This window comes from Oryctolagus cuniculus, chromosome 3, assembly GCF_964237555.1.
Source record: "Oryctolagus cuniculus chromosome 3, mOryCun1.1, whole genome shotgun sequence".
NCBI lineage: Eukaryota > Metazoa > Chordata > Mammalia > Lagomorpha > Leporidae > Oryctolagus > Oryctolagus cuniculus.
In genome coordinates this window covers 25,012,109-25,035,132 of record NC_091434.1, presented here as the reverse complement: position 1 = coordinate 25,035,132, position 23,024 = coordinate 25,012,109, and the positions used below count along the sequence as shown (strand labels likewise).

Here is a 23,024-nt window from a genome sequence, read left to right as displayed (position 1 = left end):
GAGTAAGGAACTTCTTCTAGGTCTCCCACGTGGGTGCAGGGGCCCAAGCACTTGGGTCATCTTCTACTGCTTTCCCAGGCTACAAAAGAGAGCTGGATCGGAAGTGGAGCAGCCAGGACTTGAATCGGTGCCCATATGGGATGCCGGCACTGCAAGCTATGACTTTACCCACTGTGCCACAGTGCTGGCCCCACAAACAATGGATCTTTAAAGGATGGTAAATGCCCTCTTCTCCCTAAGGTATCCTTAACTGGAGTGTAAAGGATATAAAGTCAGACCAGATGACCAATGTGTTACATATTCACAAATCATTTTCTTGACTACCTTCAGTTAATTTATGTTTCTCAGTGTTTCCTTTGAATTAGGTAAGTTCAAATTTGATACTGTGGATTAAATAAATAAAATGTCTCAGTCCACATGATATACTTAGTGTGGCTGTTATCCTCATACATCCTATTCTTTATAAGAAAGAATAAAATAGAAAATGCTATCTAATAGAAGAGATTAATATATACTTATACAATTTAAAATGAAAAATTATATTTATGAGCATAAAAATATTTCCATACTAATAACATGAATTATTCAAGGAAAAAATAAAATACTTCACATGGGTTTTATTGCGTGGATAATTTCTTTTGTGATGAAAATGATCATGTTTAATGATGTGAATCACATCTTTTAACATTATGATAAATCTCCTAAATCCAAACTGAAAATTATATTCACAATCTTCCAAATTAAAACCAGAAGAAATATCCTCCCAAGGTGAGTTAGTATCTTTTAGACCTGTGTTACCTCTCAGTTTATGCAGTTGAATACCACTTGGTAAATTTACCTGCTCTAAAGGGTATTTTTGTTTCATGCAGAGGTAAAAATAATATCTATCCTAATAATTATTTGAATCCAAATGGATAAAGGGAGAATAAAGTTCATCCTGAGTAAATCTGCTCAGATCTCCTGATCCTGACTTTGAACCCATTGCATGAAGTTGTCACAGTATCCATAGTTTATAATATTGTTTAGTATAGGTCTAGAACTTTCTAAAGAAAGTCTATTCTCCTCTAATTGCTCAGTGCTCATGGATGGAGGCCTATGTACTGACCTCCCTGAGCCCCCACCTCCTGGGTTGTACCAACTATCTGGGAACTTCACCATGCACAATAATAATCTTTACTACTTTACATAGAGTCCAAGACATTGAGTTATTATGTGGCTTTAAAAGCATTATGTCCTTAGACTATAACAGTGATTAATGTTTACTTGTACATGTCAGAAGTATCATTCCATTATTTTAACCACAAATTCCTATACAGTGTAAAATAATTAGTACTCTTTCTGTATGGTCTTACTGTTTCTTGCTTTCTTTGCAGCAGATGATCTAGTTTATTTCTGTTTAGACAGATGTTGCTGACAAAGCATTCAGTTATCACTATAAAAATGAAGTAGAAAATGGAAACAGCTCTCTTTTTTGTTGCAAACCAAGACAATAAAAATCACTTGATATAAAAGGACACAACTATAGGAAAGCAAAGCTATAAAACTATATGTAATTTTTGCATTCTATAATTTTAAAAGGATTAACTATGGTTAAAGTTATTTTTAAGTAAACAGAATATACTTTCATAAAAAATCAGGTAATTCAAATCAAGCATCTCCTTTAATAAAATTCAAATTGCAATATATCAGCCTATGGCCCTTCTTCAAAAAACTTAAACTCAAGTTTAATATTAATGAATGATGCAATCTACACTAATTATTCCATCTAATAGAACAATATTTACAGATAGTGTGCATTCCTAGAAAAACCTTTGTTTTTTTTTTTTAATTTAACATCAATTATCTATTTAATTTTAAGGACATCCCCCCAGACCCAAAAGAACTCCCACTTATATTTGGAAAAGGATTACCAAGCATTCAGATACCTTTCATCTTCTTCGAGTATTTTCATAGGATATATTTAGGAAAACTTCTCAATAGTGTCACATTCCTTCTAGTAAAATTAGAACAGAATCATACCATCCTCCAACATTCTTGTAAGACTTACTGCACAGCCAAAGCATATGAGGAGAGTCCTATAAATATTGACTGCTTTGAAAAGATTTTTTTCTGTTGGTCTGCAACATTCACTAGTTTAAAATGTTTCTGCAAACAATATTTAAATATTTTTTCTTTTTTATATGTGCCTTTTCAAATTCACTACCTATATTTTTTCCCAGTTTTTTCCTGAAATTAAAACCAAATATGAATACTGTAGATATTACAATGGCCAGCAACAGGTAGCAACATAAGAGTTAATCTTTTTGCCTCTTGTTTCATTTTCAATTTTTAAATTTTTCTTCGCTTTTATACTAAACAATTGCCCATATCTTTATTAAGATCTTATAATTATACCTAAGTATTTTTAAATGATTGTTGCTAATTCAAAATGCACCACAATGTGCTAATCATTCAAATTAAGTCTACTTCATGGTATAATTATTGATTTGTCTACTTGCGATATCATATTTATAGCTAGGCCTAGCAACTTTGTATTTATTCCCAATATTACTGGAGTTTAGTGAATGCATTGACTATGCATTGTTGATTCATAATAGATGAGTCATTTGAAAATCAGCAAACACATCTTTGTAAGCTTCCTAAAGTCTCTTGGGAAAGTTCACAGTAAGTACCAACTTTTTTTTTTTCTTCTGAAGGCAGAGACAAAGAGAGAGACTCCTCAAATACCCGCAACAACCAAAGGCAGGAGCCAAGAGCTCAGTCTCAGTCCTCCTCAAGAGTGGCAAGGATCCAACTACTTGAGCCATGACCTGCTGCTTCCCAGATTGCACTTTAACAGGAAACTCAAATGGAATGCAGAGCCCGGACTTGAAACCAGTCACTCCTTAGTGGGATGCAGGTATCCCAAGCAATGTCTTAACCACTAGGTCCACTGCCTGCTTCTAAGTGCTGACTGTAATCAGTGTCTCCAAATTCTGAAAGCTGAATGGAATAATAAAGGCTCCTTTTGTATTTTTAATTCCAAACTCATTTATTTAACAGACAGGAGTAAATACCCTGGAGTCTGTCTCTTTGGCCTGAATCCCAATTCTACCACTTACGAAAGAAACCTTAGGCATGTTATTGAATATTTTCTTGAACATCTTGCTAAATTTAGAAAGATGGCTGATTTTAGGATAAGTACAAGTCAGAGAGAAATTCCAATAAAGTCAAATAGCATAATGAAGGCATGAGCAGGCAGTACTCACAAAGTCCAAAGAAGCAACTGACTAAGCCCAAGGATGCAAATACTGTGATGACTTAGAAATGTTAGATGACAGGAGCCATGTCAGGTGGGTACACATTATGCAAGACCTTAGGGGCCAGGGCGGTGGTGTAGCAAGTAAAGCTGCTGCCTGCAGTGCTAGCATCCCATATGGGCTCCAGTTCAAGTCCCAGCTGCTCTAACATGTCCTGGGAAAACAGTTGAAGATGGCCTAAGTCCTTGGGCCCCTGCACCTATGTGGGAGACCCGTAAGAAGCTCCTGGCTTCAGATTGGCACAGCTCTGGCCTTTGCAGCCATTCGGGGAATGAACCAGCAGGTGGAATGCCTGTCTGTCTGTCTCTTTGTCTCTCTGTCTCTGTAACTCTACCTTTCCAATAAGTAAATAAATCTTTAAAAAAGAAAGACCTTCAACATCCAGAAAAATAATGGTTGAGAAGAGTGGCATGATGAAAGTAGCTTTAAGAACCCTCAGAGTAATTTGTGGATGCAGAAATAAAAGATTTACTCTGACAAAGAAGAAAATAGTTACTGCCCTGATAATTATGGTTAGTGGAGAAGGTTAGATATGATGGTTTATAAAACCAGAAGGCATTCAAAAACTATGAGACTTTTAGTGGAAGAATTGCATAGACGGAGGTTTCTGAACCCATCACCTTCTGGTCATCTTTACTAGTTTCATCTGTTTTTCTTCAGTAGTTGGGAAGGAATTAACAGCTAATAGAGACAAGCATCGGTAGAGGACAGGGATTGGAGCCCTCAGGAGACGGAATAATCACAGTGCCATCTCAGTGGCCTTGCTTTGTGCAGGCTGACCTCCCAAAATACCAGTTCACACTGTATGAAAACCAAGCCTGCTGTAGAATATCTGAATAGGTGTTATTATTAAATGTGATTAACTGAATTAGAGGGTACTGTTTCCTCTTCTCGGTTCCCTTGTCATAACCTCAATTAAGAGAATGAAAAACATTCTGTTTCCCTTCAAATGGAAGTAAAAGCATGAGGAATTTCATCTAAAATGATGAGGTCATGTAGAGAGACGGTGTAGTGAGGTGAATACATATACATATACATATATATGTATATATATATATTTATTCATTCAACCAGCGATTGGATTTGAATATTCAGAGGTGATCTATTTACTTTTATCATTTGTTATTGAGAGGAAGAGACACAAGAGACAGAGAGAGAGGTGGATCTCCCATTCTCTGGTTCATTCTCTGAATGCCTGCAGTAACAGGGGCCTGGGCCACAGCCAGAGCCAGGAGCACAAAACAGATTTCTCACATATCTGACAGGGACTCAATTACTAGAGTCATGACCACTGATACCAAGAGTGTGCATTGGCAGGAAGCTGGAGTCAGGAGCTGGACCTGGGGATAGAAACCAAGCATCCCATATGAAATGCTGGTATTTTAACTGCTAAGCTAATTACCAGCTGCTTCACTTAGTTTTATATGGAAATGTACATTTCATTCTAATATAGATCTCTTGCTTCTAATCCAATAATTATGAAATGGGATTTCAAAGTATGTTGTCATTTACCTATACTAGTTTGTTTTGTTCAAGGAGAAGTAATAACACAGAAATGATTCTACTGAATTTGCAGTCTTCTCTATAAACAGTTTCTTTAGTTCTATTTCATACAAGCCTCAGTCACCTTGGTGACCATGTTCCCTTTGATCTCTTTCCTTTTTTTTTTTTTGTTTTGTTTTTCAAGATTTTCTCTATACTTATGAATCCCAAGTGACTTAAGGAGTGCCTCTATAGGGCCTATTGTTCAGAGTTATAATAAAGCAAAGGTGTGTATTAGAAACTTAAGGCAGCAGTAATCCCTTTGCAAATGCATGAGGTTTCAGAGATGCCATAAAGCAGTGTGAATGAAATGAGAGGACACCCTAGCTCTTTTGTGGGCTTCAGAACAAGAAGCGACTCACTTAACCTTATCAGCAAGTGAGAGGGATATGGATCCTAATTTCCCTTTAGGAACAAAGTCCTTGCACAGAATGCTTTTGGTCGATGACAGGCAGTTTTTAATCAAAAACGGCATTGTTGCCAGCACCTTATTTGGGCTCTTTTTCCAAGAGCCACCAAAGAAAGTGGGACATGGTAATTCTGAAGAAATCTGCCCTCTTGCTCCCACCTTTGTAGGCCAGGAGACTTGAGTAACATTTTTCATAGGAAATATTTCCTATACTGATTTCTGTAACTCTATATTTTTAAATTCTCAATCTTAAATACATAAACAAGTAAGCATGGATTTCTGCAATTTTTGCAACTTGGATGTTTTGCCTCATAATTCCATTAGTGTCACATGATATACAATCTCATAAACTGACCCTCACCTACTAACTTCAAAAACAGCTTGTAGATTGTCCCCGTTTTGGCCATTTTCATGGCCCTTCTTACCATATAACTTCACTATATGCAGCACTTCGACAAGTGGTCAACGGCCCTGATTGTGCCAGACCCTGGACATAAAGTATTGTGATTCAAATCAGTTAATAAGAAACCTCTAATGATTATAGTAATAAGAAAACTTTATGTAATACGTGTGGATTGGCAAAATAGGAAGAACAGGCCGGCGCCGTGGCTCAATAGGCTAATCCTCCACCTTGCGGCGCCGGCACACCGGGTTCTAGTCCCGGTCGGGGTGCCGGATTCTGTCCCGGTTGCCCCTCTTCCAGGCCAGCTCTCTGCTATGGCCAGGGAGTGCAGTGGAGGATGGCCCAGGTGCTTGGGCCCTGCACCCCATGGGAGACCAGGAAAAAGCACCTGGCTCCTGGCTCCTGCCATCGGATCAGCGCGGTGCGCCGGCTGCAGCGGCGGCCATTGGAGGGTGAACCAACGGCAAAAGGAAGACCTTTCTCTCTCTGTCTCTCTCTCTCTCACTGTCCACTCTGCCTGTCAAAAAAAAAAAAAAAAAAGACTAAAAAAAAAAAAAAAAAAAGGAAGAAGACTCACTTGGTAGAAGCATTCCTGTATGTAGTACCTGCTGCTGATTCCTGGATGTAAATTATGTTTATGGTTGGGCTTTAGAAAATTAGAGGCTGAAGCCCATTGGAGATAATCAGATGTAGTCTCCTAACTTATCACTTGAGAAACTGTGTCCTAGGATGTTTTGTATTCTGACCAAGGTCACACAAAAAGTCAGTACCTAAATAAGACCAAAAATTGAAGTCCTCTGACTTTGAAAGCAATGCCCTTCCCATTTCATTTTACTTCACAAAGTGCCAGTAGTTAACATTAACATAAAAATAATTTGCCCATGTGACCCTGCGGAAATAATTGATGTATTATACTGAAATTGTGACGGAAACAGCTTCTGAATGGAGTAAGCACACCTGGAATCATATCCCCTTTGCACAGATGCCTGTCAATCACTTACGACTTAATATTCCTACACACGCATGAGTACCTTTCTGGAAATTTGTATATTTTAGCCATTACTTCTAAAGGTGATGTGAACACCAGTGGTTTATTAGTTCACAAAACAAGTAGACCAGAGATAGCGAAGGGCCATAGTCAGTTGATTCATCAATTTAATTTTGTGAGATTCTGTTCCCCTGTGGTTTTGTTGGCTTCGATTTTTCTCATGCCGCTGTTTTCAGGCCTCCTGCACATCCACAGGCTGGAAAGAAGTGCAGCTCTTCACACAAGAAGAGTACACAAGAGGAGCTCATGCCTCTTTTTTCAGAGTTAAGCAATATTTTACCAGTCCCCACACCCCCCCGGTATATTATAACTCATTATTGCATCACAAGCCCTAGCCTAAACCAATCACTGTCAAGATAATGGGGTTACAACTGGTTTAGAGTCATGGACACTCAGTTCCCATGCAGCACAAAGCCTCCAAGTATATGGACAAAATCAGAGTTTTTTGACCAAAAAAAAGAATTAGAAAGTGTATGAGGGAGGATAATGATCAATTTTTATAATTGAGGCAGATTTCTTAATTGTGTTTCTTGTTAGAAACATTTAGGATGTAAAACATCAGAAGCCAGGATTCATCAGCTCTGACAAGGTACTTGCACAAATCTAGAAGCTTCCACCGTATGCAGTACATGGCACCTGGGAATATGTACTCTGTGCCAACTGGGATTGATGAGTCATGTTTTGAAGAGTCATAATTTTACTCACAGAAACAGGAAACTTAGCAAATGTTAGAGAAGCAAGTTTTCACTTAAGCTGCAGTGGAAGATTTGATACACACTCCATCCCTCTATGCTAGCACCCAGGCTTTGGAAGTCTACAAAGAGGCAGGCAGAGGTGAGAACAGGCAGAAGTACTTCCAGACCCTAACCTGAAGCAGAGGCAAGCCCACAGTGGGGAACTAGGTCAGTTGTAAGCAACTGGAATGATGCTGTCCTCTTTCAGCTTTGTTTTTTACCAAAATGTTACTTTTTACATTTGTTCTTCTGAATCAGTCTCATTATGTTGCTAGAAACCTTCCCATGGATATATCACCTCCATACACTCTCCAAACATTGACATTTATATGCTTGGGAGGCACAAGGGGTTTGGCCGGGGAAGCAGGGAAACAGAGGAAGGGAAAGACAGAGACAGTGAGAGCTCTCATTTGCTGGCTCACTCTCCCTGTACCCACAGTAGCCTGAGCTGAGTCAGGGCTGGAACCACGGATACAGGAACCTAATTATTTGAGCCATTGATTCTGTATTGGTGGGAAGCTAGAGGCAGCAGCTGAGCTGAGAATCAAGCCAGGCAGGCCCTACAGTGTGAGACCTGGGCACCTTCAATGCTAGACTAAACACCTGCTCCAAAAAAGAGAGTTTTGAGAGTGCATTCAGGATGAGCAGTCTCTCCTACTCATCTTCCTGATTATGCTTCAAAGAAGTGAAAATTTTCAAGGTGATGTGGATTTAGATTCTGAATATTTCTTAATGTTGGACCAGTTTTTGGGCCAGCGCTGTAGTGCCATGGCCTGAGACACTGGCATCGCATATGGACTCTTGTTTGTGTCTTGGTTGTTCCACTTCTGATCCAGCTCTCTGCTAATGACCTGGGAAATGCAGTGAAAGATGGCTTGTGTTTGGGGCTCTGCCACCTACGTGGGAGTTCTTCAAGGAGCTCCTGGCTCCTGGCTTCAGCCTGGCCCAGTGCTGGCCATTGTAGCCATCTGGGGAATGAACCAGTGGATGGAAGATCTCTCTCTCTCCTTATCTCTCCCTCTCTCATTAACATTGCCTTTCAAATAAAGCTAAATAAATAGTTTAAAAAAATTAGGCCAGTTTAGTTGGATTCTATAAATTAAGAATCAAACAGGATGTTTGCAGAGTAAAGAAAAAATTAGAATTTCAGAGAGATTAACATGGTTTACAGCATGTGATATGAGAGCGTAGAATAGAAGAAAAAACTAATGCAAGATATCAGTAAAATACAAAAATGATAAAGTCCCTATACAAAAGAATGGGACAGAAAGGACCATTAAAAATAAATAATAGGGGCTAGTGCTGTGGTGCAGTGGGTTAACCTCCTGGCCTGAAGCACCAGCATCCCATATGGCTGCTGGTTCAACACCTGGCTGCTCAACTTCTGATCCAGCTCTCTGCTATGGCCTGGGAAAGCAGTAGAAGATGGCCCAAGTCCTTGGGCCCTTGCACCCATGTAAGAGACCTGGAAGAAGCTCCTGGCTCCTAGCTTCAGATCAGCACAGCTCCAGCCATTGCAGCCAATTGGAGAGTGAACCATTGGATGGAAGACCTCTCTCTCTCTCTCTCTCTCTCTCTCTCTCTCTCTGCCTCTCCTTTCTCTGTGTAACTCTGACTTTCAAATAAATAAATAAATCTTTTAAAAAAAATAAAAATAAATAAATAATAATAGCAGCTAGTGGGAAAGTAGGTGGAAGTACTGGTAGAATTTTACTGTAGTGGCGAATGTAGGTAACAGACAGAGGGAGAAACCTATGATGTCTTTCCTGATGTCAGTATTTCCTTTAAGGAAAAGATGGCACTCTCTTCTCCATATTGACTTAAATTTGTAATTCCAGAACATCTCACACAATGCCTAGAACATAGTTAATGCTCATTAATATTCCTGAGTAAGTAGAAGCTTTATTCATCATTCAATTAGTATTGATATATATATGAAATTATAAAACAGAAATTTATAAAGCATTTTTAGATATACTTGAAATTTTTATTTATTTTATTTATTTGAAAGGCAGAGTGAAAGGGAAAAAGATTTTTTCCATTTACTACAGGCAGGGCTAAGCCAGGCCAAAACCAGGAGCCTGAAGCTTTTTTTTTTTTTTAAAGATTTATTTATTTATTTGAAAGACAGAGTTACAGAGAGAGGTAGAGACAGAGAGAGAGAGAGGTTTTCCATCCACTGGTTCAATCCACAAATGACCGCAACAGCCTGAGCGCTGATCCAAAGCCAGGAGCCAGGAGCTTCCTCCAGGTCTCCCATGTAGGTGCAGGGGCCAAGGACTTGGGCCATCTTCTACTGCTTTCCCAGGCCAAGGCAGAGAGCTAGATTGGAAGTAGAGCATCCAGGACTCTAACTGGCACCCATATGGGATGCAGGCCATGGTTTTAACCTGCTGTACCACAGGGCTGGCCCCCAATAATTTCATTTTTTCTTTTTTTAATATTTTATTTATTTGAGAGATAGAGTTACAGTGAGAGAGAGAGAGACAGAGACAGAAAGGTATTCCTTCCGCTGGTTCACTCCTCAAATGGCTACAACGGCTGGAACTGCACTGCTCCAAAGCCAGGAACCACATGCTTCTTCCTGGTCTCCCATGTAGGTGCAGGGGTCCAAGCACTTGGGCCATCTTACACTGCTTTCCCAGGCCATAGCAGAGAGTTGGATCAGAAGTGGAGCAGCCAGTACTCAAACCAGCACTCACATGGGATGCCGGCACTGCAGGCAGGGACTTCAACCCACTGTGCCATGGTGCTGGCCCCAGGAGCCTGAAACTTAATCTGGGTCTCCCACAGGGTGGCATTCAGACATCCGTCCTGGATACACTTTTCCAACAGGCATCTTCATTGAAACCAGAGCATGTTTCTCCTGTTGTCACCATCTTAAAATATTTCTCTAGCACCATGAAATTACACAAAGAATGCGAGCCCCGATTTTTATTTTGTATGTATCTGTTGAGCAAGACTCAATATTGCTTTCAAGAACCCATGTGATCCAGCCCCTGCTGAACTGTCCAGCCTTATCTCTTACTAAATCCCTTTATCTAGCCATAATGACTCCTCCTGATATTTAATTCCATTCTCCTTCCTTTGAGGCCTTACTAATTGCTAGTCACCTTTGCCTGCAAAATCTTACTTCCCTTTTACCTCTACCTGACCCATTCCTGCTCATCTGTAAGATATGAGGGTATTCACTTCCTTCCGGATATTTCGATCATGGCCCCATCTCTCTGCTCCCATCTCACACAAGCCTTTCTTCGTGTAGTATTGATAATACTGTTCGCTTTTTTTTGACATGTTACATTCCTTTCTTGTTAGCCATACTTTGACAAACCCTTACATAAAGTCTGGTACTTAGCAGTTCTCAATATATATTGTTAAATGAATGTATGCATCAATTAATGAAGAAAAATAACTTATGGTGGATTGGTTGGAAAATTTATAAATGTTTGTTAAAAAGTCTACAAATCTTATAGAATCGCACAGCCTGTTGATATGTTAGTAAATAAATACATTGACAACAGGTTGGAATGCTCACACATGGGAGACCTGGATGAGTTTTAGGGTTCTTGCTTCAGACTGGCCCAACTCTGGCTATTGTAGGCATTTGGGGAGTGAACAAGCAGATGGGACATGTCTTACAATTTGTCTGTCTCTCTGCCTCTCTCTACCTTTCAAATAAAAAGAAAATAGTTTCACATATGGAATATAATAAAACAGTGACAAAAAACATTAGATGTTTTCAAAGAGCACTTGAGAAAAAGGAATTTGCAAAAGTATAGGTAGATGTGACTCTATTACGATTATTTTATTAAACCATTTAAGGTATCAGTATGCATTTGCATAGAAGATAAAACAAGCAATCTTTGCTGGTGTTGAGATCCATACCTGTGAATCTGTTGTAGGCACAGTTCTGCACAGGGAATGAGTGTGATGCTTAACCCACACAATTAAAGATGGTTGCTCTGGTTCTCCCCTATTTACTAGTCTATCTTGATCTATGTTCAAATTGTTTAGTTGACTTAAAGTGATCATATAATTATAAAGTGTAACTATCATGAGTTATAACATTTATCTTGGCTATTTTAGGCCAAATTTTTCAATGTGCATAAATTCAAATAATCTAGGACAAAATTTCCTCATTGAGCTAGCTATCTTCATTCACTTATTTGACTAGATTATGATGATCAAGTGCTACAAATGAGTTATCTGTGTATTTGCATAAATAATATTGTATTGATAAGAAAACTCAAAATAATTTCAAATTCATTAGTAGATAAATGGCCAAGATAACCCCATTTATGTCTATAGCTATTTCCTTGAGAAACATTTCTATGCTCCCCTCCACCAGTATTGGCTGCTATTTACTGTGTTTTTATGCTACTTTGGACACAAATAACCACATTTTAACCTTCCTAATTTACTAAGGTATTTGAATTTTTAAAAGACAGACCTGCAGTTTTGAAACAAAATATATATATTTTGAAATATATATATATATATAATCATTTTGTAGGCTTTCTTCCACACCATTTTCTTTTATGTATTTCTATCAATGCTGTTAACTACATTGACATAATTATTTACATTTGGTCTGTTTTCCAATGACTATCATCCTTGATGTACATTAAAATCATATAGGGTGATTTCCTGGAAATTCAAATAAACTGATATTCCTTCTCCAAATTTCTATTAGAGTGGTCTGAGAAGAAAACCAGGTGTCACATTTTGAAAACCAATTCAAGTGTTCAGATTACCTGGTTTATCTATGTATCTGCCATTTCTGTTTCCTTATCTTGAAATTTCATTTAAAAATAGTGTACATGGTTGTTGAAGAAACTGATTAGTTTATTCTTTAAAGAGTCAAAGTTGCCATGATTAACTGGAATACAGAAAACCTAAATCTCTTGTTTCTAATTGGCATATATAAATTCCTCACTTTATGGAAAAATATATCACAGAAAAATTGGTACAAAGGCATATTTCCAAATAATTATGCTTTCCTGAAGAGTTTTATGTGAACTTTGGATACATTGTTGGGTAGATAGGTATTTGGCACTAAAAACTTAAAGACTTTTTTTGAGAGAGAGAAAGAAACACTTTTGTCTGTTCATTTAGTCCCCAGATGGCTGCAATGGTCAGGGCTGGACCAGGCCAAACCAGGAGCCAGAAGCCAAGAGCTTCATCCAGGTCTTCCACATGGGTAGCAGGGTCCCAAACACTTGGGACGTCTTTCACTCCTTTACCCAGGCTATTAATAGAGAGCGGGGTTGGAAGTGGAAAAGCCAGGACCTGAACCCATGTCCATATGGGATGCCAGCACACAAGCTGGTGGCTTTTATGTTACCCCACAATGGTGGCCCTAAGTTTGCAGTTTGGTTGATTGTCACTCCTCTTAATATAAGCCAATACAAGAAGTCTTTTTAATGTGTGTTATGTTCATTTTAATAAGATTTTTCAGATGTTTTTATTGACAGTTTTCCTTTTTTTCAATTTCTTTTATTAATATAAGATAAGTAAATCTAATGTATTTCATATGTACAGATTTAGGTGAATAGTGATATGTTCCACAATTTTCCTTTTAAAATTATTTTATTGGCACATAGTAGTCATGCATGTTTATGGGGTACGATGAGTTTTTTATTTTAATTTTTGGTTTTTTTTAATTTTATTTAAATTATACAAGTTTGATGTATTGCAGATATACAGATTTATGAACATACTTCCCTCCCTCCCACTCATGTTCCAATCCTTCTTCCTCCTCCCTCTCTCATTCCCACTCTTAATTTTTACAGAGATCTACTTTCAGTTTACTTAATGATCATAAGATTGGCCATACATTAAATAAAAGAGTTCAAGATAGTATAAAATTAAAAAAAAAGTGACTATATCAGCTCTTGTCCTGACGTTGATGTACAATGTAATACTTTATCCATTATAGTGTTTTTTTTGTTCTAGTACCATTGGTTGAACTCTGTAATTAACACACAATTATTCTTAGGTGTTTAAATTTTAACTGAAAAGTGATCCCTGTTAGGAATTTGTTCTCCTTGATAGGTGACAACTAACTGAGCACCAAAAAGGAAACCTGTTAAAGTGAAATGAACACTAGGAGAAACGGCGACTTGATCAGCCCTCACCCTGACTGTTGATGAGCAACTTAATATGTTATCCCTCTTAGTATTTTTTTGTTTGTTCTACTTAATACTTTTGGTTGAATACTGTAGTCAATACACAATTCTTCTTAAGTGCTGAAATTTAACTGAAAAGTGATCACTGTTAAATATAAGAGTGGGAATAAGAGAGGGAAGAGATATGCAATTCGGGACATGCTCAAGCTGACTTACCTCAACAGTAGAGTTAGAAACATACCAGGGGATTCCAATTCAATCCCATCAAGGGGGCATGTACCAATGCCATCTCACTAGTCCCAGTGATCAATTTCTGTTCACAATTGATCGTAATGATAGGACTAAGAACCAAATGGATCACATAAACAAGAATAGTGTCTGCAAATACTAGCTGATAGAATCAAAAAGGGAGAGAATGGTCCAACATGGGAAGTGAGATACACAGCAGACCCATAGAATGGCAGATGTCCTAAACAGCACTCTGGCCTCGGAATCAGCCCTTAAGGCATGCGGATCTGGCTGAAATGCCCATGAGAGTATTTCAGGCATGGAAAGCCAAGACACTCTGGGGAAAAAAAAAAAAACCTAAATGAAAGATCTCCACGAGTGAGATCCCAGTGGAAAGAATGGGTCATCAAAGAAGGAGGTACCTTTCTCTGAAGGAAGGAGAGAACTTCCACTTTGACCATGGCCTTGTCTAAATATGATCAGAGTTGGTGAACTCAGGGGGCTTCCATAGCCTTGGCAGCTCATGACAAGAGCCTAGGGTGATTACTGATGCCATAAACAAGAGTGTCAATTTGTTAAGTCAACAACAGGAGTCCCTGTGCACTTACTGCTCATGTAGGATCTTTGTCCTTAGTGTGCTGTACATTGAGATTTAATGCTATAACTAGTACTCAAACAGTATTTTTCACTTTATGTTTCTGTGTGGGAACAAACTGTTGAAATCTTTACTTAATGTATGCTAAACTGATCTGTATATAAAGAGAATCGAAAATGAATCTTGATGTGAATGGAAGGGGAGAGGGAGTGGGAAAGGGGAGGGTTGCGGGTGGGAGGGACGTTATGGGGGGAAAGCCATTGTAATCCATAAGCTGTACTTTGGAAATTTATATTCACTAAATAAGTTAAAAAATTTTAAAAAATTAAAAAAAAAAATACTGTTCTTCAACAGAAGAGACCAGGGCTGTAAACAATCATTGAATCTCAAAATGTTCATTTCACTCCAATACATTATATTTTAGGTACTTGATCAGTTACCCTTGATCAGGGAAAGCATATGATATCTCTTTTGGGGACTGGCTTATTTTACTAAGTATAATGGTTTACAGTTGCATCTATTTTGTTGCAAAAGACAGGATTTCTTCCTTCCTTTCCTTTTTTTTTTTTTTTTCAATAGCTGAGTAGTACTCCATAGTGTGTATATATCATAATTTCTTTATCCAGTCTTTAGTTATGGACATCTGGATTAACTCTATATCTTAGCTATCGTGAATTGAGGAACAGAACACATGGGGTACAGAAAACTATTTTTTTTTGACAGGCAGAGTTAGAGAGAGAGAGAGAGAGAGAGAGAGAAAGAGTGAGCAAGAGAGAAAGGTCTTCCTTTTCCATTGGTTCACCCCGCAATGGCCACTGCGGTCGGCGCGCTGCGGCCAGCGCACCGCCCTGATCTGAAGCCCAGAGCCAGGTGCTTCTCCTGGTCTCCCATGCAGGTGCAGAGCCCAAGGACCTGGGCCATCCTCCACTGCACTCCCGGGCCACAACAGAGAGCTGGACTGGAAGAGGAGCAACTGGAACAGAATCCAGCACCCCAACCTGGAGTAGAATCCAGTGTGCTGGCGCAGGCAGAGGATCAGCCTATTGAGCTGCAGTGCTGGCCACAGATAGCTATTCCATATGCTGATTTCTTTTGGTTTGGGTAATTTCCCAGGAGTGGGATGGCTGGATAATGTGGTAGGTCTGTATTCAGACTTCTGAGGTATCTCCATACTGTCTTCTACAGTGGCTGGACCAGTTTGCATTGCCACCAACACACTTTGATATTTCAATACATGGATATGATTGTAATGATCAGAAGAGGGTATTTGGAATATCCATCATAATATACATTTACCATTCAAAATCCATTCTACCAGCTGGTTTTAAATTTCTAAGGAATAACTTTTAAACCTTATTTGCCTTATTTTGCTATGGAACATTAGAATATATTTGTCCTATCCAACTCCACCTGTAAACTCATTAAACATCTTGTCTCCATCCCCCCTAAACATACCCTTCCCTGGCTGTGGTAACCACTATCTTACTTTCATACAAGATCAACTTTTTGCCTCCCAATAAAATTTAGGATATGTGACTTTTGTCTTTCTGTTCTGCGCATTTTAATAGCCATTCTAACAGGAGTGAGATGACATTTCACTGTGGTTTTGATTTGCATGTTCTTGATGATTAGTGATTTTAAGTAATTTTTTTCAAATGCTTCTTGGCCATTTTTGTATCTTCTTTTTTTAAATGGGAACTTTTATTGTTGTTGAGTTGTTTGGGTTCTTTATATATTCTAGATAATAATCCTTTGTCAAATGAATAGTTTGCAAATATCTTCTCAGATTCTTATTGCTGCCTCTCCACTTTCTTTTTTCTTTGTGCAGAAGACTTATTTTCATGTAATCTCATATGTCAATTTTTGCATTTTTTTGTCTGTACTTTTGTGTCAAAAACTTTGCCAAGACCATTTTCCTGAAATGTTTTCCCTACATTTTCTTCTGAAAGTTTCACAGTTTGTGGTCTTACATTTAATTTATTGATCCATTTTGAGTTGATTTTTGGATATGGTGTGAGATAGATATCTACTTTCATTCTTTTGCATATGAATATCCAGTTTTCCCAGCACCACTTATTAAACAGACTTTCCTGGTTTAAGGGTATGTTCTTGCTGCCATTCTTAAAATCAATTAGCTATAATTGAACATCTTCATTTACAGGTTCTCTATTCTGTTCCATTAATCTATGTGCATGTTTTTATGCCATTACCGTGCTATTTTAGTTAGTGTAACTTTGTAGGATATTCTGAAATCAGGCACTATAATCACTCAAGTTTAGTTTTATTGGTGCTAGCTTGCTTTGAATATTGGAATCCATGAACTTGTACAAGTATTATTTCTATTTCCCTGAAAGATGTCATTGATATTTGATAGGAATTACACCAAAACTATGTATCATTTTGAATAATATTAACATTTTAGATGGTATTGTTTCTTCTATCTGTCAACATGGGATGTCTTTCCATTTTGTGGGTGTATTCCCTTCAGTTTCTTTCATCAATGATTTCTAATTCCCTTAAAGAGACCCTTCACTGTATTGAGTTTATTTTCGTAGCTACTGTGAATGGGGTTCCTATCTTAATTTATTAGCAAGTTTGTTACTGGTATATAAAAATGCTTCTCATGTATGCTGATTTCGTATCTTGCAATCATGACGAATGTCAGTCTGGTGCTTTTTTGTGACATTGTTATGTCTTTATATAGAGAGAGCCATGTCATCTGCCAACAGGGACAATATGATTTCATCCTTTGCTGTTTTGACACCCTTAATTTCTTTCTCTTGCCTTATTGATCATCTTTATGACTTTATGATTTTTCTTTCCTCTTTCACTTTTGTGAATCTGCTGTTCTAGTGAGTTGTGTATGTTCATGTGTTTTCATCATGATAATCATTGTCCTTTCAAATATAATATAGGATTCAATTAAGCATCTCTTTTCAGGTCAGTCTAGCAGTGATGCATGGCTTTAGTTTTCACTTGTCTAGGAAAGAATGTATTTCTTCTTCATTTCTGAAAAGGGGTATTTCTGCATGTGGTAGTCTAGATTTACAGTTTTACTTTTTACTTCAGAAATTTAAACATGCAAAGTTTCTGTCTAAAAATTTGCTGTTAGTCTAACAGAAGTTGCCTTAAATATGACTAAGCACTCTTCTCTTGTTCTTAGACTTCTCTGTCTAGTTTGACTATAATGTGTCCCAGACAGGACTTTTTTGGTCAAAACTGTTAGGTTTCCTTTGGGCTTCCTGTATTAGTATGTCCATATATTCTCCTAATGCTTTCAGCTATTATTTCATTAAGTAAGTTTCTTTACTTTTCTCCTGCAGCACCGTTAGTGCAATATTTGCCTACTTAATGGAGCCTGTCATGAGTTCCCTTCATTCATTTTAATATTTCTGTGTGTGGGGGTGGGTTATTTTGAAAGACCTTCCTTCAAGCTTGGAAATTCTATCTAATCTGGGCTATTGTTAAGGTTCTCAAGTATATTTTGTATTTCATTTATTCAATTCTTTGGCTCTAAGACTTAGGGTTTTTAATGTCTCAGTCTCTTTGCTGAAATTGTCATTCAGGTCATGAATTGCCTTCCTAAATTTATTGAATTCTCTCTCTGCATTGTCTTGTATCTCAATGAGTATCCTTAACTTTCTTATTTTGAATTTTTTTTCAATCAGTACATTTATTTCCATTCCTTTGTGATCTCATGCTGGAGAATTATTGGGTTCCTTTGGAGGCATCTTACTACTTTTCTTTTTCATGTTCTGTCCATGTGTAGATATTTGCACATATGGCAGATCAGTTGCCTTCACCAACTTTATTGGATGTCTTTTTCTTTTTAAAGATTTATTTATTCACATGATAGGCAAAGTTACAAAAAGAGAAACAGAAAGAGTGGTCTTCCATCCACTGGCTCACTCCCCAAATGCCCTCAATGGCAAGAACTGGACTGTTCTGAAGCCAGGGGCTGGAATTGGAAACAGAGCCAGGAGCTTTGTCTGAGTTCCCACATGGGTACAGGGGCCCAAGAACTTGGGCCATCTTCTGCTTTCTTAGACCATCAGCAGGGAGCTGAATCAAAAATGAAGCAGCTGGGACTCAAACGAGCGCACTTATGGGATGCAGGCATCCAGGCAGATGCTTAATCTACTACACCACAGGGTTGGCCCCAGTGGGTGTCTTTTATACTAAAACATTTTCTCCTGGTGCTGGTATTCTGGTGTAGCAGGTAAAGCTGTCACCTGCAATGCTGGCATCCCATACAGGGGCAAGTTCATGTCCAAGCTGTTGCACTTCCCATCCAGCTCTAATAGAGCTAATGGCCAGGGAAAAGCAGTGGATGATGGACCAGGTACTTGGGACCCTGCCACCCCCATGGGAGATCTGGATGAAGCTTCTGGTCTGGCTCTTGTCTGGTGCTGGCCATTGCAGCCATCTGGGGAGTGAAACAGAGGATGAGTGATCTCTGTCTCTTCATCTCTCTCTGTAACTCTTTTAAAATAAATGAATAAATACTTAAAAATGACTTTTTATTACCAGAGAGATGTCCTAGGGTACCATTTGGAAGGCAATTTCGGTTCCTGGTAGGCATAATAGCATAGTGTCTGTGCAGCTGTTAGCTATAATCAACATCAGCAGTGCCTGTGAATATCTCAGTGGCTTAGGCTACAGGGGATTTTGTGTGAGTATTCAACCAGATGGGATTCAGTTCACTCTCTCTCTCTCTTTAAAAGATTTATTTTATATATTTGAAAGACAGAGTTACAGATATAGAGGGACACACACACACACAGGTCTTCCATTTGCTGGTTCATTCCCTAAATGGCCATAACAGCCAGTGCTGGGCAAGCCTGAAGCCAGGAGACAGGAGTCTCTTCCAGGTCTCCCACAGGGGACCAAGCACTTGGGCCATCTTCCACTGCTTTCCCACCCACATTAGCAGGGGGCTGGAACTGGAAGTGGAGCAGGTACTCAAAGCAGCGCCCATATAGTATGTTGGTGCTGCAGGCTGTGGCATATCCCACTATGCCACAATGCTGGCCCCCTGGGATTCAGCTGGTTTAAGTGGGGTGTATTTGTAGTTAGCACTGGACATAGTGCGTCAAGCAGTAGGTATGTGGTGGTGCTCTAGTGGGCTCATACAGGTGAAGAGCAACTGGCAAAGCAGTGGAGACAGGCCATCCATTAAATTCAAAACTGTGGAGTTCAGGGCTCATCCAGTGGAACCATGTGAATGCAAAATAGCATGCCTTTTTATAGGGGTGATATATTTGTAAGTGTCTGACAGCTATACTGTAGGAAAGGACACACTAGTGGGGCTGGACAGGTTGCTTGTCAGTGTGGATGCCTGTGGGGCTTTGGGGATGACTTCCCGGGTAGGATACCCAGTTGCTTTCCAGGACTGGGAGTGGTGGGCAAGATTTAAAGCATACCTCTCTGCTTCCCAGGGCCTATTTGGGACAAGCCACACAAGGTAGGATTCCCAGCTGCCTCCAGGGGCTGAGAGTTAGTGGTCAGAACTGCATGGTTTGCTTCCTGGGCACCTTGTCAGGCTGGATGGCTGAAGGTAGGTCACTCAGCTGCATCCAGTGAATATGGGTGGGTAGTTAGGGTCACCTGGATGTTTCCTGTGACTGTAGGAAGATGGAAAGGTTATCTAAATGATTCCCAAGGCCTTAGTGGGGAAAACTATAAATTTTATTGACCATTAAACTATAGTTATAGTATTTAACCTTCCATTCATCTACCACCAGAAAAGTATTACTTTTTATAAAAACTGAAAGTATGCAGTGAAAGTTACTTTTCCAGGGACTGTTGGTAGTGAGCCAACACTTATTTACTTTTGAGATCGTTTTTAAAGGATCACACTTAAGAAAATAATTTATATCTATATAAATATTAGGTATTTATCCCAAGCAGGAAAGTGGTACATATTTTTAACTACATGAGTGAGTAGAGAAATAAGTTCAAATTGCTGTTTTTGAATTCTCATGCTAGCCACTCCTAAATGCATTAAATCAAGAATTTCTCTCATCCTGGAAAATTAAATAGCAGGTGTAGAACTTAATGAACTGCAGAACTTGGACTTATTGGTGTGGCAAATAGATTGTGATATTCATTTCCAATTAAAGTTATTTTGCAAAGATCAATGAAGCACATTTTCACAAATTGAATCATGGTAAACTAATAAACAAAATTCTCTCATCCTGTTGATGGCAAATTATTATTTCCTTAACATTTAAAATCCCATCACACCACTAATTATGAAATTCAAGGAGTAGAAATTTATTTACTCATGTGTATGGGTTTCACTTCTGATGTTGTAAAAAAGGTAAGGAACATTAACAATTTTCAAGGAAGCTTCATAAGAATAATATTCCAAATTTGACCTTTTTGGTCTTTGATCCATAAGCACTTCTTTTATTTACTAAGTAACATGTTTGTCCTAATGATTAAAAGGTCTGCTCTTTAATAAATTAGAAAAGGATCTGTTGTAGGGTAACCTTTAATTAATGAATGCACACTATATATTTGCATCAGAAACAATAAGTTTTATGGAAAAATGAAACTAGCTTATGACTTTGCCTCCAGAATCATTGAGCTGCTTCAAAGAAAAATTAAAATGTTAATTTAGCAACCTTAAATGGCACCACTTTATTCAAAGAATGCATAAACGCTATGATATTCTTTTTAAGGACCTCCTCACCGTTCACCTCCCCTTGATATTTCTATCCAAGTATCCTTTTAAAGAAATGTTAAACATTTGTGTAGTTTTTATTTAAACTTTTAATATTTCAGTTTGATTAAGATAACCAAAATGGAGTCACCTTCTAACAGAAAGTCTTGTTTTCAAAGAACAAAAGGAAATACTCAGTGGTTAAGACTTCCTCCCCAAGAAAACTCTAGGATTTAAGAATACTTTATTTAGTGGAGGATTAAGCTTGTGATTATAAAATAAATTGAAAATATGTCATTGCAGAAATTAATAAAAATATGAAAGGATGAAGGAGGGAGTGTAGGAGGGAGGGAGGATGGGTAGGGTAGGAGGTAATGTTATGTTCCTAAAACTGTATATGTGAAATACATGAAATTTGTTCCCTTTATATAAATAAAAGAATGAAAATTAAAAAAATATTTTTCACACAATAATGTAAACTTCAAAAGAAGTTTCCAGTAGCTTATGAGAAGACATATTTTGTGAACATTTCTGTCATAAATAGTTCTTCCAAGTTGATTGGCATCATGGTGATTTGTCACATTATGTCTTGTGGTCTCTCTAAAGAGATCCAGCATAAGAGGAAAAAAATAAAGAAAAATCCCTTTCTGATATTCCATGCCACCTCCTCTCTTCTCCTCTTCTCCTAACTTCACCTTTCACTTTAGTGACTCTTGTGTCCAAGCTATTTTTGAATTTTATTGAACAGTAACATAAATGTGAAAAGTTACTGTGGGTGCTTGTCAATTTTATTTTGCAAATGATTAAATATACACATACATGCATTTCACACACAACTGTCTGAAATCTCAGAGATAGTAGAAACCCTTAATATGAGAGATTGTTCATTAAATTAAATAAGCTTAGCTTCACAAATTCACTAAATGAACTTATTTTGTCCCATTTCTTCACATAGCGATTACTTTTCATAAATCGACGTAAGTCTTCAGTTCAACTTCTGAGAACTACCATAATATCATCTAATTTCAATTTTTTGTAGAGTTGGACAAGATCTTACTGATTTCTGAAAATATAATGGGTGAGTTCTTTGTTCATGATGCTTCTGTAGGTCCAGGTGCTTCCTGAGAATCTGCAGTTCTAATGAATTCCAGGTTGTACTGCTCATCTATGTACCAAACTTTGAGTATCATGAAGCAAAACTATTTTTCCCCAAGTGTTAAGAGCTAATCCTGTAGGACAGTATCCCTTCTAGAACTCTTAAGTGGGCTGGCGCCGCAGCTCACTAGGCTAATCCTCCGCCTTGTGGCGCCGGATTCTGTCCTGGTTGCCCCTCTTCCAGACCAGCTCTCTGCTGTGGTCAGGGAGTGCAGTGGAGGATGGCCCAAGTGCTTGAGCCCTGAACCTCATGGGAGACCAGGATAAGTACCTGGCTCCTGCCATCGGATAGGCGCGGTGCGCCGGCTGCAGCGCACCAGCCGCGGCGGCCATTGGAGGGTGAACCAACGGCAAAGGAAGACCTTTCTCTCTGTCTCTCTCTCTCACTGTCCACTCTGCCTGTCAAAAAAATAAATTAAAAAAAAAAAAGAACTCTTAAGTGGAGGAGAAAATAAATTACTCTGTTAAAATGTAACTGGGGTAACTTTGGAGGCATATCACCTACTTAATTGGGCTACCCAAACCAAAATCAATTCATTAATAAATTATTTTGACCTTGAGTTACATGATGCCTCATTAGGTATCATTACTCATATTCTACTGGGAAAACAATGTTTCCAACATTTATTTCTGCTTGATGCTTCCTTCAGTTATCCTCGGAGAACTCCCTATTATAGAGCAGCTTCCTTTTGCATGTATTCTAGTCACAGAGGAAGAACACTGGCACGATGTCCAGCTCTTTTTTCCTTTTATTAGACTCCTGAGGCAAAAGGCAGAAAGGATATAGATATATTAATTCTCAAGGGATAATAATTT

General features: G+C 38.4%; 1 protein-coding gene across 1 annotated transcript in view; it reads left to right on the top strand.

Annotated features, from left to right (window-relative positions):
- Positions 1 to 23,024, top strand: part of SPAG16 (sperm associated antigen 16) — a 1,190,570-nt gene that overhangs the window by 1,078,662 nt on the left and 88,884 nt on the right. The gene's annotated exons all lie outside the window — the stretch shown is intronic.